Source organism: Papaver somniferum, chromosome 9 (genome assembly GCF_003573695.1).
Source record: "Papaver somniferum cultivar HN1 chromosome 9, ASM357369v1, whole genome shotgun sequence".
In the NCBI taxonomy this organism is placed as follows: Eukaryota; Viridiplantae; Streptophyta; class Magnoliopsida; order Ranunculales; family Papaveraceae; genus Papaver; species Papaver somniferum.
The window spans coordinates 11,414,783-11,429,562 of record NC_039366.1 but is presented as its reverse complement, the minus strand read 5'-3'; the positions used below and the strand labels follow the sequence as shown (position 1 = coordinate 11,429,562).

Genomic DNA, 14,780 nt, shown 5'->3' with positions numbered 1-14,780 from the left:
ATTGTCTACTACTCTACCACTCCTAAGGGTTCTAACAGCATTCAACTGATGTGATGATTTTGTACCTACTTCATGAAGTCCTCTAGGATTTGGATTAGTCTGACTAGGGAACCTTATGTTATCTCTCTCACTTAAGGTCTTAGCTATTTGACCGACTTGAAGTTCTAACTTAGCAAGAGTTTGAGCATTAGTTTGAAAGTTCTGCTTGGTTTCCTGTTAAAAACTAACTTGGGTCTTTACTAACATGTCCTGGCTCTATGCTAACATATCCTGGATCTTTCTGAATATACTAAGAGATTCCTCTAAGCTCGTCATTCTATTCTCTAAAGAGTTCTGAAACCGACCTGAAGAGTTCTTATCTGAACCAAAACCTGGGGGAGCATTAGAATTACTAAAATGACCTTGACTATGGCCCTTAGACCACGAAAGGTTCGGATGGTTTCTCCAACCAGGATTATAGGTTTCTGAATATGGGTCAAACTTCTGACGGTTATCGAATCTAGTGTTATTATAGAGAGCATTGGCTTGCTCTTCATTATTCTGGCCTTCCCAAAAAGGCTCTAATCTACCACTAGTGTGACCCACTTCTAAAGCTTCTAACCTTTTCGCTATAGCAGCAATTTTGGCATCTGATTCAAAGTTTCCTTCTACCCTATTAATGTTTCCTATGCCTAGAAGAATTGTTTTCTGGGGTCTCCTATTACTTTCCCATTGTTGGGTCTTTTCGGCGATTTCATGCAAATATGTCATCGCATCATCAACCGTTTGGTTTTCAAACCCACCTGTACACATAGATTCTACTGTGGTTGTAGTGGGATAATCTAAACCATCATAAAGGATCTGAACTAACCTAACCTTTTCTAAACCATGATGAGGACATTGGGCTAATAGATCATTGAACCTTTCCAAATACCTATACAAGGATTCTCCCTCCTGTTGAGAAAATGTGCAGATTTGCTTCCTAATAGACAATGTTTTGTGCCTAGGGAAAAACTTGTTCAAAAAGGCAGATGTAAGTTGTTCATATGTTTCAATTGATCCGGAAGCCAAACTATATAGACACTATTTGGCTTTATCTTTCAAAGAAAAGGGGAATAACCTGAGTTTCAAAGCATCATCATCAAGGTTTCTAATATTTAGGTTACTACAAATTTCCTCAAAGTCCATAACATGGAAATAAGGGTTTTCTTTTTCTTTCCCTAAAAATATTGGGAGCAACTGTAAGGTTCCAGGCTTAAGTTCATAATTTGCTTCAGTTTCAGATAACCTGATACACGAGGGACGAGTAGTCCTAGTCGGGTTCAACAAATCTTTCAAAGTTGCCATTTCTGGCACTATTGGAATATCAGGGATTTTCTCCTCAAACAGACGTTCAAAAATGGAATCTTCAAGAATCGGGATTTCTAAATTGAGGTAATCGAGACGCTTAAAACTATTAGGTTTCTATTTAACAAATCTACCTAGGGCGTCTCTTTTTCGTTCAGACATGCAAAAGAATATGGTGGGGAATTCTATGCAATCGCAAAACAAGGCTGACTCAACCAAATCAAACCTATTTATTTCTAGCAAACAAAAAGCATGATGGCTCCACTTAGATTGTTTCTAGACCAGCTTTTATTCTTTCGAAAAGGAACTCGTTACAATCTGAGCAAACCCCTCTGGAATCAATCCGAGTCAAAGTAAGTTGAATAGAAGCGAGGGAAGCTCGATGGAGCTTTGATACCCAAGTCCTCACCGGTATTACAAGGCGACGCAGTCACGCATTCAACTCACAGAAACCATCATGAACTTCGAAGTATGCTCAAAAGAGTAACCAATATTTTTCGAACGACTTTCCTATTAAGCTCGTTACTATATAGGTCTCGTTCTAATCAAAATTTTAGGCTTAGGTTCGCGTTTGGTTTCATTTTCCTAAGGAGGGCAAGAAGAGAATGGTGATGAAATCCGAACCCTTATCTTGTATGGCCAGTCCTTTCCCTTTACTAGGAAATTAAAGCAGCCGTTTTCAAGTCCTCAGCATATATGCAACCGAAGGAATACAGTAAACCCGCTGACAGGAGATTCACGGGTGTTTAGAATCTTACCTCCCGTTCTAGACGGGCGAAGAACCGCTGAAGTCGACTCGGGTCACAACTCCTATGTCATGTACGAACCCGAGGGGCCGAGGCGATATCATAATCTCCGTCCTTCTCTGCACACAGTTTATATTTAAACTACCCTTCCGTAGAGTTTAAAAATAATGTCCCAAAGTTTAAAGTCCAAATTGTCCAAAAAGAAAAGAAACATTACAAAAATTAAAAATAAATCCTAATACAGTTTTTTCTAAATAAGGAAGAAATAAACAAAATCCTAAAAATTAAACAAAATTAAAATTGTCTTCTTTTCAGTTCTTTTCGCTTTGTCTCTTGTTTCAATTCCCATGGTCTTTAGTCTTCAATTTCTTTTTGATTCAAAACCTGCAATAAATAGACAAATACCCAAAAACGTAAAATAGAACAAGAAAAATAAAACTAAAAACAAAAACAAAACCTAAAATAAATCCAAAACCCTAACCTAAACACAAATCCGCGTCGGAGGCGCCAAAAATTAATGTGGTTTATGTTGTTGTAAAAGTGGTAGTAAAGTTGTCGTTCACTCAGACTTGTGAAGATTTGTTTTAGGCTCAAGGTAAAATAGAAAACTCAATCAAAGTTGCTATCAAGATTATAAAATGTACTGAGACTCAGGATTCCACCATTAACCAATTATCAGTGATTCAATCTAATTAATATCATGCAATTCTTTTCCGTTTAAAGTGATTCTAATATTGCAAAAGTAGATTTTCAAAGTAACAATTGTATATCTGAAGCATAGAACATCAAGAACCCTAGGCTAAACATGCTCTATCAAAAGAAACCACAACTGCTCAATTATTAGTCCTTAAAACTATTTTTATTCAAGGCACAAAATCATATAAGAAATTGCAAAAATAATTAAAAATAGAAATTACCACATAATAATTGGAAAAACGGCTTCCTCCGTCACCTCAGCAAGGGGGTTTAGCTCCTCATGTTAATCACTTGCCCAAGATACATGTTTGTTGCTCAAAAGTTGATTAAATATAAGAGAAGGTATGAAGCAGCGTGTTTGTAACAGTTTTAATTGTTACAAAACGCACTGTTACAGAAAGCAGTGTTACAGAGAAATACTAACAGTAATAATTGTTGGGTAATTGTTACAGTTTGAAAGAAAAGGTGACGGTTCTCTGTTCTTCTTCTTCCTCTCGACTGGAACTCGTCTATTCTTCTCTATGAATTTTTCTTAGCTCTGTTATGTTTCCAAACTTCCCCAAAAAGTACGTAACACTTCTATGACTTGCAACCAACCTATATATAGGCAACAGCTCTCAAGTAAACCATAAAAAACTCAAGTTTATCTCGATTATTCTTTCAGAGCAAGTCCCAAGAATAATTCTCTCTAGCTTTATATGCACGCGTCTTCCAAGTTTAATCTAACGTAGCAGAATCTCCCAATGATGGTATCCTCAATTATATCCATCAGTATACTATTAATACTTCACGTAGCTTCCAATTATAGTTTAAGAAAATACCGAAACTTCCTTAACCTCTGTTTAGCTTGAACTCGACGAAATCTCACGACTTTATCGAATCTGACAGACTTACCAATCCTGTTTTATAGAAACAGGATTAAGTGACTCCAAAGCGACAACCAAATCCGATTGTATCTCAGACAAAACCAAATCCAGAAGTTCGCTACAAGCCGTGAACTTCCTACACCTATGTTTCCTTCTCCCGGCTTATTCAGCCCAATTCATTCGATCCAAACACACGTAACAACCCTGTAACGTTCTAGGAAGTCCATCCCAACGAAAATCAGACCTTGAATCTCTCTAAAACTCTGTTGAATTCCAAACCCTAATCTGCAGGTGTATGGGTTCATTTTCCCGCCAAAAAAAATCTGTTTGAAATGTGAAGAAGAAGGGTGCCCCCTATCCAGAGTAGGGGTGTCGATAGCAGGTGCCTTTGGGGTGTTCTGAGGGAGACCCTTAGTAATTCGGGTACCCCTTATCCACAGTGAGAGTCCGAATAGAAAGTGTCCTCCGGGTGTGCTTTTCGACAACTTTTCGAGCCGATTTTTCCAAAAATGTTTATTGGACAAAAATACCTACACACACATAAAACACCATAATAAATGCAAAAAATGAGCACTATCAGTATATAGAATCGAGACAAATTGGACACAAAAATGTGTCCATCATGCAGACTCTCATATCTCGCTAACTCTTCTGACATTAGAGTTATTTCTGGTGTAGAATTGTTGAGCATTGGAAGCCATACTCTCAATCAAACTGGTTGCCTGCGAGATCGTCTTCTCAGTAAGTGAACCACCGGCAGCCGCATCAATCAAATTCCTCTGTTCTGGAAGTAATCCTTCGTAGAAGTATTGAATGATAAGTATTGAGGATATATTATGGTGTGGGAAACTTTCCAACAACTTCTTATACCTCTCCCAATATTCATATAGAGACTCCCCAGACATCTGTAGAATGCCACTAATCTCCTTACGAACGTATGCCGGTTTGGAAGCATGAAAATATTTCTCCAGAAATAGCTTTTTCATCTCTGTCCATGGTGTAACACTCCCTAGAGGAAGACAATACAACCATTCTTCTGCTAAGTCTATCAATGAGAACGGGAAGGCTTATAGCATAACCATATCTCTGTCTGCGGTTGCATGCCTCAGACTTGTCATTGTGTTCTGGAACTGCTGAAGGTGTCGATTTGGATTTTCACTTGGATTCCCTTGAACTTTGGTATATGATGAAGTACATTCGACCTCAGCTCCACTGGGTTAGTGATTGTAATGCACAGTGGTTGCGAATCTAAGCATGGAGATGTCAACTCTCCTAACTTCCTCTCCACATGTGGAGGTGGTGGAGGATTTCCCTCGTCGTCTGTATTAACCATCTTTACTGCAGAAGGTTCTTGTTGCAACTTTGGACGTGCTTTTAGTACCGTTCTCTTGCGAGTTTGAATTCCACACCTCGGGTAATTCCAATCCTTTGATGCCAGAGGTTAAGTACCTGAAACAAAATTCTCAAAAGCTAAATCAAAAACTAAAAAAACTAAAAACAAAAATAATTATTAAAAACAATAACAACTAAAGCTACCAACTGCTCCCCGGCAACGACGCCAAAATTTGATGCGCGTCGTAGGTGCTCAAATTAATTCACTTATATTCTACTTTACTAATGAATAATATAGCAGTAAATAAGGTTCGTTCCCACGAAGAGCAGGGAGTTTTAATTGTCAAAAAGTGTCACAATGGGGGGTTTTGTAAAATATTTTTAAATAAAATAAATAGCAAAGCATATTAAAATAATTAGGTTGAAAACAATGATGAGAAATATGACCAAGGAATCCTTCTTCGTACTAAATATTCATTAAATTAATATATTCATCTATTTATCGTTAATCATAGATTATTACCAACCGTAGAATAGCATCTAGCTCAGTGCTATCCTCTAAATTCCTAATATCACTGAGTACGGAAGCTCTCCAATACCAGATTATATTCGTCTAAACCACCTAGTAGTAGGTCACTCTAGATGTAATTTGGTCGAATGCTTTATCTTTTGTGAATTATAGGTTGATCCTAGTAGTTAGACTCTTAGCTCAAGGTCTACTTTCTAGGGTTGTTTTTACTCAAAATCCCTCTGCAAGGTTTTAAGATTTCTACTTTTGTAAAGAATTAATAGACTATTACACTTATCTTTTAAAACTTTACTAGCATTAGATCAATTGATAAAACGATTTAGTTGGCCACCCAAACAATTTTAAAATTAACCATAAATATTAATCATAGTAAAAACAATCAAAAATCATGTGAAGAACTCAAAATAGATTTATTTTATAATCTAAATCATATTTAGCACTAGGAAATCATCATCAATCAAATAAGTAATTTAGCTAAACATAATGGAGTTTATAGAAAGCAAACTGTAGTTGTAGAAGAACTCTAGCTACTGCTGCTTCTTTTGCAGGAGATCAACCACTGTCGCCTTGTTGCGGGAATACTTTAGCTATTACTGCATATATGAACTCTTTATGCTTCTGTTCTTTCTTTGGGTACTTCTTTCGAACAGTTTCTGGACGTGAAAGTGAGGGTGAGGAGATGTCTTCTATGGGTTATTCGACCCTCTATTTATAGTTTTTGAATCCTGAAAAGTCGAATATGATAATAACCCAAATTTACTTTGCCGACTCAAACCTTAAACTTGTCTTGAATCCTCACCATTCATCTTAAAATTAAACGGCTGAAGCATAGCTTGGTTGCTGTTTTTACGACCTGAAACTTATCTTAAACTCTGGATTCTCGCACAAGTTTCAACTTCCAAAGCTTACCCAATCTCTACAAACGTGCACCAATGGTTCATGTTTATCTTAGACGCGGAGATATCCTACCGAGTCCACAATAATCACGTCAGCGATGAGGTTCTCAACTGGTTTCTCGGTTAAGTTTCAGAGTTGATTCTCAGTTCCATATCTTGTTTGACTTCGAAAACCCGTTCTTCTCCATCTGTCCCTGCCAGAAGTCACCATTACTCGCTGCTTAAGAATCCAATGGTACAAACTCAAGCTCACTTCCCATCAATCATGATCACCACCACCATCATTGTTCTTCATCGGAAATGGCAGTATCCAACACAGCTCCGTATTCTTCCCTGTTTAGACTTGAACTCGAGTTCTTCTATATCCTGAGAGCATCCAAAAAACACAGCATACTCCTGCAAACCCAATCCAATCATCTCGTCAAGATCATCTTAAAAGAGACCAACAATCCTCGTTTTGCCATAAAATGCAACAACAATACACTTCTCTGTTTCCATTATCATTCACTGCCAGCTCGTGTTCTTCTCCCTTCATCTCTGATATTCTGACTGCATCATCACTGTCAATGGCAGCGAAACAACAACACCTCTTCTTTTCTTCATAGTTGAGACAGAACTTAAACCCATCACCAATGACTACGGACTCGAGCTCGTCACCAACAATGGCAGCAACGTTCACTGCCAGACTTGAGGTCTTCTTTTCTACTCGTCTCCCATCAATTACCGAACCCTCCTTCTCATCACTTCCAATCGTAGCAACTCGAGCAACGTTGTAACAGATATCCATGTATAAGAAACTGCACGCGGGATTTTCAGTTTTTGAATAATGAAGATGGAGATGGCAGCCCCGAGTGAAACAACGTCTGCCTTGAACAATATTTAAATTCCAGCTTTCCCCCTTGTAAAATACGTGACTGCGTTTAGCAATTTATTTAAAATCTGACTGCCCCTTAACAGAGTGCCTCCCCTTAACGTATAGTAGGGGTGCCAATAGCACTTGTCTTGTAAATGACCATTTTGCCCTTTTATCCTTCCAAGAATCCAAGTTCTTGTTTTGCTCATAACTTCTTCATACGAACTCAGAATGATTTTGTTCTTTCGCCATTGACTTCGTATTCTCATCCTCTACAAAATGAAAAGTAGAAATCTTGTACTTGAATGAGTTCCACTTGGTCTCTATCCCTTCTCCACTTGTATCTAGCTTCTTTTATTGCAAAAATAAGTGCCAATTCACTTCTTTTGGATGATCCACCTAATAAAACACAAATAAGAGAAAACAAGCATAATATACAATAATTTGCAAGAAAATCAACAATTACTAGCATGGAATTGACACCAAATATATGTAAAATATGTGCTTATGAAATTCCCCCACACTTGGCTTTTGCTAGTCCTCGAGCAAACTACCCTAAACAAAAACTAAATACAACAATTCCATCTCGTCGAGGATACGGATGCACTTAGCTAATGAAACATGCCTTTAAACCCCTTATCAAGCGTCCTCTGAGAATGTCTCAATGATTGAAATAAGAGTTTAGATTACATAACCATGTATTCCTTGAACCGAAGTTTTCTAACGTTGTTGATCAAGAGAAATCGGGAGGATTGTGGAATTGGCTTGCCAAGTCCGCGAACTGTCGGAAGTTCTCGACCGAGAATTTCTGTTGGGATTTTCCAAATACTCGTTTGTGTGATAAGTCTGCGAACTCAGTCCGCAAACCCAGTCTGCGAACTGGCGGAAGTTCTCTTTCCGAAAATTTCTGTTGAGTTTGGAAAACTCAACCGATTAACTTAAGTCCGCAAACTTGTTTGTGAACTTAAGAGGTTATGATCTAAAGATATGCTCTGAACATAAAACATTAAATTACTAAGGAATGCTTTATGAAAACCGTGGCTATAATGTTCATGAGTCGATTCAATCGAATCGATCATCTTTGTTTCAATTGTGTCTTGTGTAGTTACATAAGATCTCATAGCAATTGAACAACTCTTTAACTAGTTCATTTGAGTCAATTGAACTAGTTATGGTGAAGAAAAACAAGGTTAATATGAAATGCTCATATGGTTAACCTTTTGGGTTACTATGTTGAACCGACATACACGTACACGTTTGGGAATGGTTTTCACCAACCCATTAAACGTCTACCAAAGTGTGTGTGACAAGCTAAGTCTTCGATCCAACGGTTGAGAAATATTAGCTTGAATCTAAATAAGGTTTTCATCTAATGGTAAATAAGGATTGCTTTGTAACTAAGAAAAAACCCTGATTTGAAGGCTATATAAAGGAGACATCTAGCATTGTACAAAACTAATCCCCACACGTCTGTGTGCTACTAGTGCGCCCGCTAGAGTCGATCTCCATTAACCTTTGATTTTCTTCTCTAAAATCAGGTTAACGACTTAAAGACTACTTTATCGTAGTTGTGTGATCTGATCTTGCATCTTCTATCGTACGAGTACAATCGATTGATTGGCTTGAGATCGTGAGAGTTCTCCGATAGGAAAGATAAAGAAGTCATAAACATCTTCGTCTCACTGTTCGTGATTCCTCGACAATCCGCTTGTATAGTCAGGAAGGATTGTAGAGAGGTGATTGATTAATCTAGGTTGTTCTTCGGAAGTATAAGACCGGATTATCAATTGGTTCATGTTACCTTGATTTTATATCTAAAGACGGAACAAAACCTAGGGTTATCTGTTGGAGACAGATTTATCCTTTTATAGACTTTTCTGTGTGAGACAGATCTATTTATTATCAAGTCTGTGATTTTGGGTTACAACAACTCTTAGTTGTGGGTGAGATCAGCTAAGGGAATCAAGTGCGCAGTATCCTGCTAAGATCAGAGGCGTAGGAGTACAACTGTACCTTGTATCAGTGGGAGATTGATAGGGGTTCCACTATAGTCCATTCTGAAGTTAGTTTGCAGTAGGCTAGTGTCTGCAGCGGCTTAATACAATGTGTATTCAATCTGGACTAGGTCCCGTGGTTTTTCTGCATTTGCGGTTTCCTCGTTAACAAAATTTTTGGTGTCTGTGTTATTTATTTTCCGCATTATATTTTATATAACTGAAAAAATACAGGTTGTACGTTCGTGATCATCAATTGGAAATCCAACCTTTGGTTGTTGATTGATATTGATTGATCCTTGGACATTGGTCTTTGGTACCGTCCAAGTATTCCTTGTATTTGATAAAGACTCGCTATTGTTTTTAGCTTGAGTAAAAATCAAATCAAGAGAGAGATATTAACTCCTTGAGATACTTTTATCTAGATTGAGTCTGACTGTCTAGTTGATTCTCTAGCAAAGTATTTTGGAGTTAGTCCATACAGATTTTTAATCGAAATATTGGGTGGTGTTGTTAGACCCCCGCTTTTTCAAATGGCTATGTATTGAACTAGGATATAATGGGTAGTTGAGCATTATACTTCACATCATTCATCGATTGAAGACGAAGAACTGCTAAGGTGAGCTTGTGGAACTTCATCAACAAAAGGTATGGGGAAACTTAAAATCGTCTATCACTCAGAAGTCTATTTCTACTTTATCTCCTATTGAGACAAAAGTCGTATAGCTATATAGACTTTATATTATACACATTTGATATTTCGAGCTGAGTTTAACTCGCTTACATATTTCTCGAAATATGTGTTGGTAAGCTTTCTCTTTAACCAAGATCATCTTATATTCTTGATGAAAGTCAAAAGATGATCATGTGAAAATCGCCTGGTAACATCTTACATGATTTGTGTGAGATGGTCATTTGATGTAGACTTGAAATGTTTCGTATTGATCTATTGATCACTTGAAAATTTCTTTGAAGCTAATAGTTTTTGTGAGACAGCTACTCCTGTCTTCCAAGAATGCTTCAATGATTAAGATGGAGTTTAGAACGATTAACCATTGATTGAATATATCACAGTATGCGTACGTGTATGCTAACTGTTGCAAGTTATTCAAAGTCCGGGAACCATAGTATGAATACTGGTTTGGAAGTTGAAGTCCGGGAACTTAGTATGCATACCAGTATGCGTACCGGCATAAATTTCATGTCCGGGAATTCAACTGAGTTTGGAGGTATACGTACCCGTTCGCATACTGGCAAACCCAAACTATGTTCTTCCACTTTGGTATGCGTTCCCGTTTGCATACTTGAGTGAGTTACGTTCTAAAATCGTTTTGTTCATGAACTAATACATTTATATATTAAGCGATGCAATCTTTTTCAAACCGTGGCTATAATGTTCATGGATTGATTCAAGTGAATCAAAATCTATTTTGATTCAACTGTGTCTTGTATACTTCTATGAGAATATATACATTTGAACAACTCCATAAGTAGTTTCATTTGAGTCATTTGAACTAGTTGTGATTAAGATGAACAAGGTTGATATGAAAGTGTTCATATGGCTAACTTCGGTTAACTATTGTTGAGCCAACTATATGCACACATTTGGGTACGGTTACTCATACCTAAATGCCGTCACATTTCATTTGTGTATAACAAGCTAAGTTCGATCTAGCTGTCGAAAGATATTAGCTTGACTCTAATAAGGTTTTCATCTAACGGTGAATATTGAATGCTTTGTTACCAAGGTAACATTGATTTGCCTACCTTGATTTGAAGACTATACAAGGGAGAACTATAGCAACTGGGAAACCTAATCCCCGCACCTCCAGTGTGATATTAGTTGCGACTAGAGTCGATTCTCCTTTAAACTTAGGTTTTCTCCAAAACCCTATAGGTTAACGACTTGAAGACTTCATTGGTATTGTGAAGCCATACCCAACTATTTTCTCTGCAGTTGCATGTTCTGATCTTACTTTGTTCTATCATGTTGAGTACTATCTTCTCTAAGATTTTCTCGAGATTTAATCTCCCATAGGTAAGATAAAAAATAGTCACAAACATCTTCGTCTTTTATCGTTTGTGATTCCGCAATATCTTCTTTCGCTTCCATATGATTAAGATTATTATGAGGTGATTGATATTACTAGGATGTTCTTCAGGAATATAAGTCTCGTATATCAATTGGTTCCTATTCACCTTGATTTATCAAAAGACGCAACAAAAACTCATAGGTATTTCTGCGGGAGATAGATTTATTTGTTCAATGGACTTTTCTGTGTGAGACAGATTTGTTTATCAAGTGTTCGACTTTGGGTCGTAGAAACTTTTAGTTGTGGGTGAAATCATCTAAGGGAATCAAGTGCACATAATCCGGCGTGGTTCAAGAGGTGTAAGGAACGTGATTGTACCTTAATCAGTGTAAGATTGGTTATGGCTCAACTATATTACAGTCCGAAGTTAATTGGTAGTAAGCTACAGTCTGTAGCGGCTTAATACAGTATGGTGTTCAAATCTGAACTAGGTCCCGGGGGTTTTCTGCATTTGCAGTTTCCCAGGTTTTTTCTGCATATGCGAAATATTGGGTGTGGTTGTTAGACCTCTGGTTTTTCAATTGGTATTAGAACAGGCAAACACGTTTAAGACCTCATAAGTATGTGTTTGTAGCAATCTGATTTCTGTGGATAGAGTGTCTCACTTTTACGCACATAAAAATGTCTTCCAAAGTTTTTGATTATGCCAAATGTCTTGGGCTTACCTAAAAGGATAACTCCATAGATGATTCTTCTGATCCCGAGGGAGAAAAGTTTTGCTATCAGATTCTGATAACATTCGCTCTGTTGAGACAATTGACACTATGTCAGAAGCTGAAATGGAACTCACGAGAACACTAAAAAAATCTGCTGATATTATTGACTTTCAAGACTTTAAGATAAAGTCTCTTGAAGAAAAACTTGCTCAACTCATTGATGAACTCGAGAAGTCTCTTGGTCGAGAACGGGAACTCTACAGCATTGTTGAGTCCTTCTCTAACAATATCGAGAACCTTGTTCAAGAAACTACCCTGCAGCGTGAAAAAATTCGTTTTCTTGAAAATATTGTTAAAGAAGATTCAATTAGAGAAAAACGTTTGATCAAGACTCATTCAGCAGACTGAACAGCATTCGTGTTGAAAAAGAGAAACTGGTTGCATCTCTTCTCCTAGCCTAGGAACAGTGCAATTCTTTGAAAAAGGAAAACCCTTTCTTAATGAAAAAATCTTCTTTTGTGCCATTTTCTAATTCTCATAAGGGATTATAGTACACGAATAAATTTACTCCAAAGGAAGGGTCTGCTAAGAAATGTTTACATTACTTGCAATCTTCCAACATGGCTATGAATTTAAGAGAGGTTCCTTCTGATGTCTCTCTTCCACCAACTTTTTCTTTCTGCAGGGAAAAAATCATTATGATTCACATTGTTTTGCTAGAAAGAGCCAGAATTATGATCTTCAAAATTTTTTCTTTTTTTGATGTTGACAGAGTAAATTGTCTGATGACATCTACAATGGATTTCATTCCTTCAGAAGACCAAAACTCTCATGCACAAGGTTTCCAAAGTCACTTTTCGAGAAATATTTACATGAATCGTGTTCCCCCTAATGGTGTTAATATTTACACAACTAATGTACACATTCCAAGTGCAAATGAGAAGAAGTCTGGTAGACCTAAGTCTAGAAGAAGGAATTTTCCCAATTCTGATCCTCTGGAACTTGTCTCTAGAGGTCCCAGATTCAGTCCTCAGAAAAAACCTTCTGATGGAGACTCAAAAAGGTTTATGACTTATTTCTCTGGAATATAAAACAACCGAAGGAAGGTAAGGGATACAAGGCTCAAACATCTAGATGGTATTTACAACTCATCTCTCAATGGTCATGGTGGGATTACATCTCACTTAAATACCTAGCTCTAGGTAATTTCATCCTTGTATCTAACTTGAGAGTTGCAAGGATGATTTTTGTGAGATTCTCAAGTTTATTGTAAGCTACCATCTGTCTTGTGTTAGCTGTTTTCTTCTTTTGTAAAGGTTGAGTCATTTCTTGACTCCGTAACTATTATATCCTCTCCTTGTGCTATGAATAAATCCCTTAATTCTGAAAACATGGATTATTTCCTTATTTTTGGATCTTTTCTGATCCATTAACCTTTCTTAACTGGTCCACGAGTGTCTGTGTCTTTCTTGGGTGTTTTAGGGTTTCCATAACAAGGGAATCATTCTCTTATATATATATATATATATATAAGTAAAAATAAAAATGGAGAACTCCTCAAGACCTCAGGAAGTGGTGAATCGTGAGATGGAAGAAGACACTAAAGGATGCGATTCAGTTTAAGATCTTGTCTTGAAAAAGATAATTGAAAGGAAATAGTAGGAATCCTGGACTGGAGAATATGTCAAGGATTTAATTCTTTTTCAGAATGACTCTAGGGTCGAATTTGGAAATCTTCAACTGCAAATGAATCATCTCATTGATGGTCAGACCAAAATCCTTGAAAATCAAAAGATCCTTTTCAAGAATCAAAAGAAACTCATCGTGGACTATGCTAAAGCGAGCCATCTTGGTCGCATTGTTGATCAAAAAGCTAAAGTTCAAACCCATGAACATAGAGTTTCTACGGTCAAAAGAGTTAAGGATATCAGTGATACCTTTTATGATGAAGCTTTTCAAAGGTATGAAGTAATCAAAGAAACTTGATTATGTCTAGGAAACCTCTTATGAGAATTTATTCTCGTGTTTTAAGAAGGATAACTAGGGTTTTTAATAGCTTATTTTGTGATTACACATTGCTATTGCCAACGATTTTCATCTTGCCATGTTTTTAGATTTATTTATTTAAATTCTAAAGTTTACTTGGAAGATGATTTTGATGTATTAATCTTTATTGGTTTTATATATTGCGTCCCTGAACTATGATTGTCCCATATATGTCAAAAGTTAAGCCTGTTATGTCATTATGCAAATATTGATGGAAGATAGGATGAACTTTTGATTTGCAAAGATTAAGTCTATGATATCATTATGCAATTATTGATGAAAAATAGAATGAATCTTTGAATATTCCGCAGTATTGATCTTTATCTGATCCACTTCTATGTGAAAGTACTGTAAGGCTCTGTAAGTTCTCTTATGTTGAGCATTTCCGATTAAATTAATCATAGGTTCTCTTGTGGTTAATTTAATTGAGTTTTCTGGATACAAATTCATGTTTCATGTAATTTGTTAATGTCCAAATAAATCCTTCTTTTCTTGTGAAAGTAAGGTCGCTCTTGTTGTTACTTTGAGGAATGAAATTATATGGGGGAGAGTTCTTAATTGAACTTGTGCTTAATATGCCAAATATTTTTGGGGAGTACGGTTGTGGAATATTGTAGGAGTTTCTTATATCTCTATAAACTCCTTGATGAATCACTAAGTTTCGACTATGTGAAATCATCGAAACAAAGTTGATATGTTCTCTTTTAGTCATGAAGTATCTCTATGAGAATTTCATTATGATCCCAC

The 14,780-nt window shown here is 36.8% G+C and overlaps 1 non-coding gene across 1 annotated transcript; it reads left to right on the top strand.

The window, feature by feature from the left end:
- Positions 1–862: 862 nt before the first annotated feature.
- Positions 863–966, top strand: LOC113314571. The gene has a single exon (XR_003342471.1). It is a non-coding gene; the product is annotated as a small nucleolar RNA R71 (small nucleolar RNA).
- The last annotated feature ends 13,814 nt before the right edge of the window (positions 967–14,780 follow it).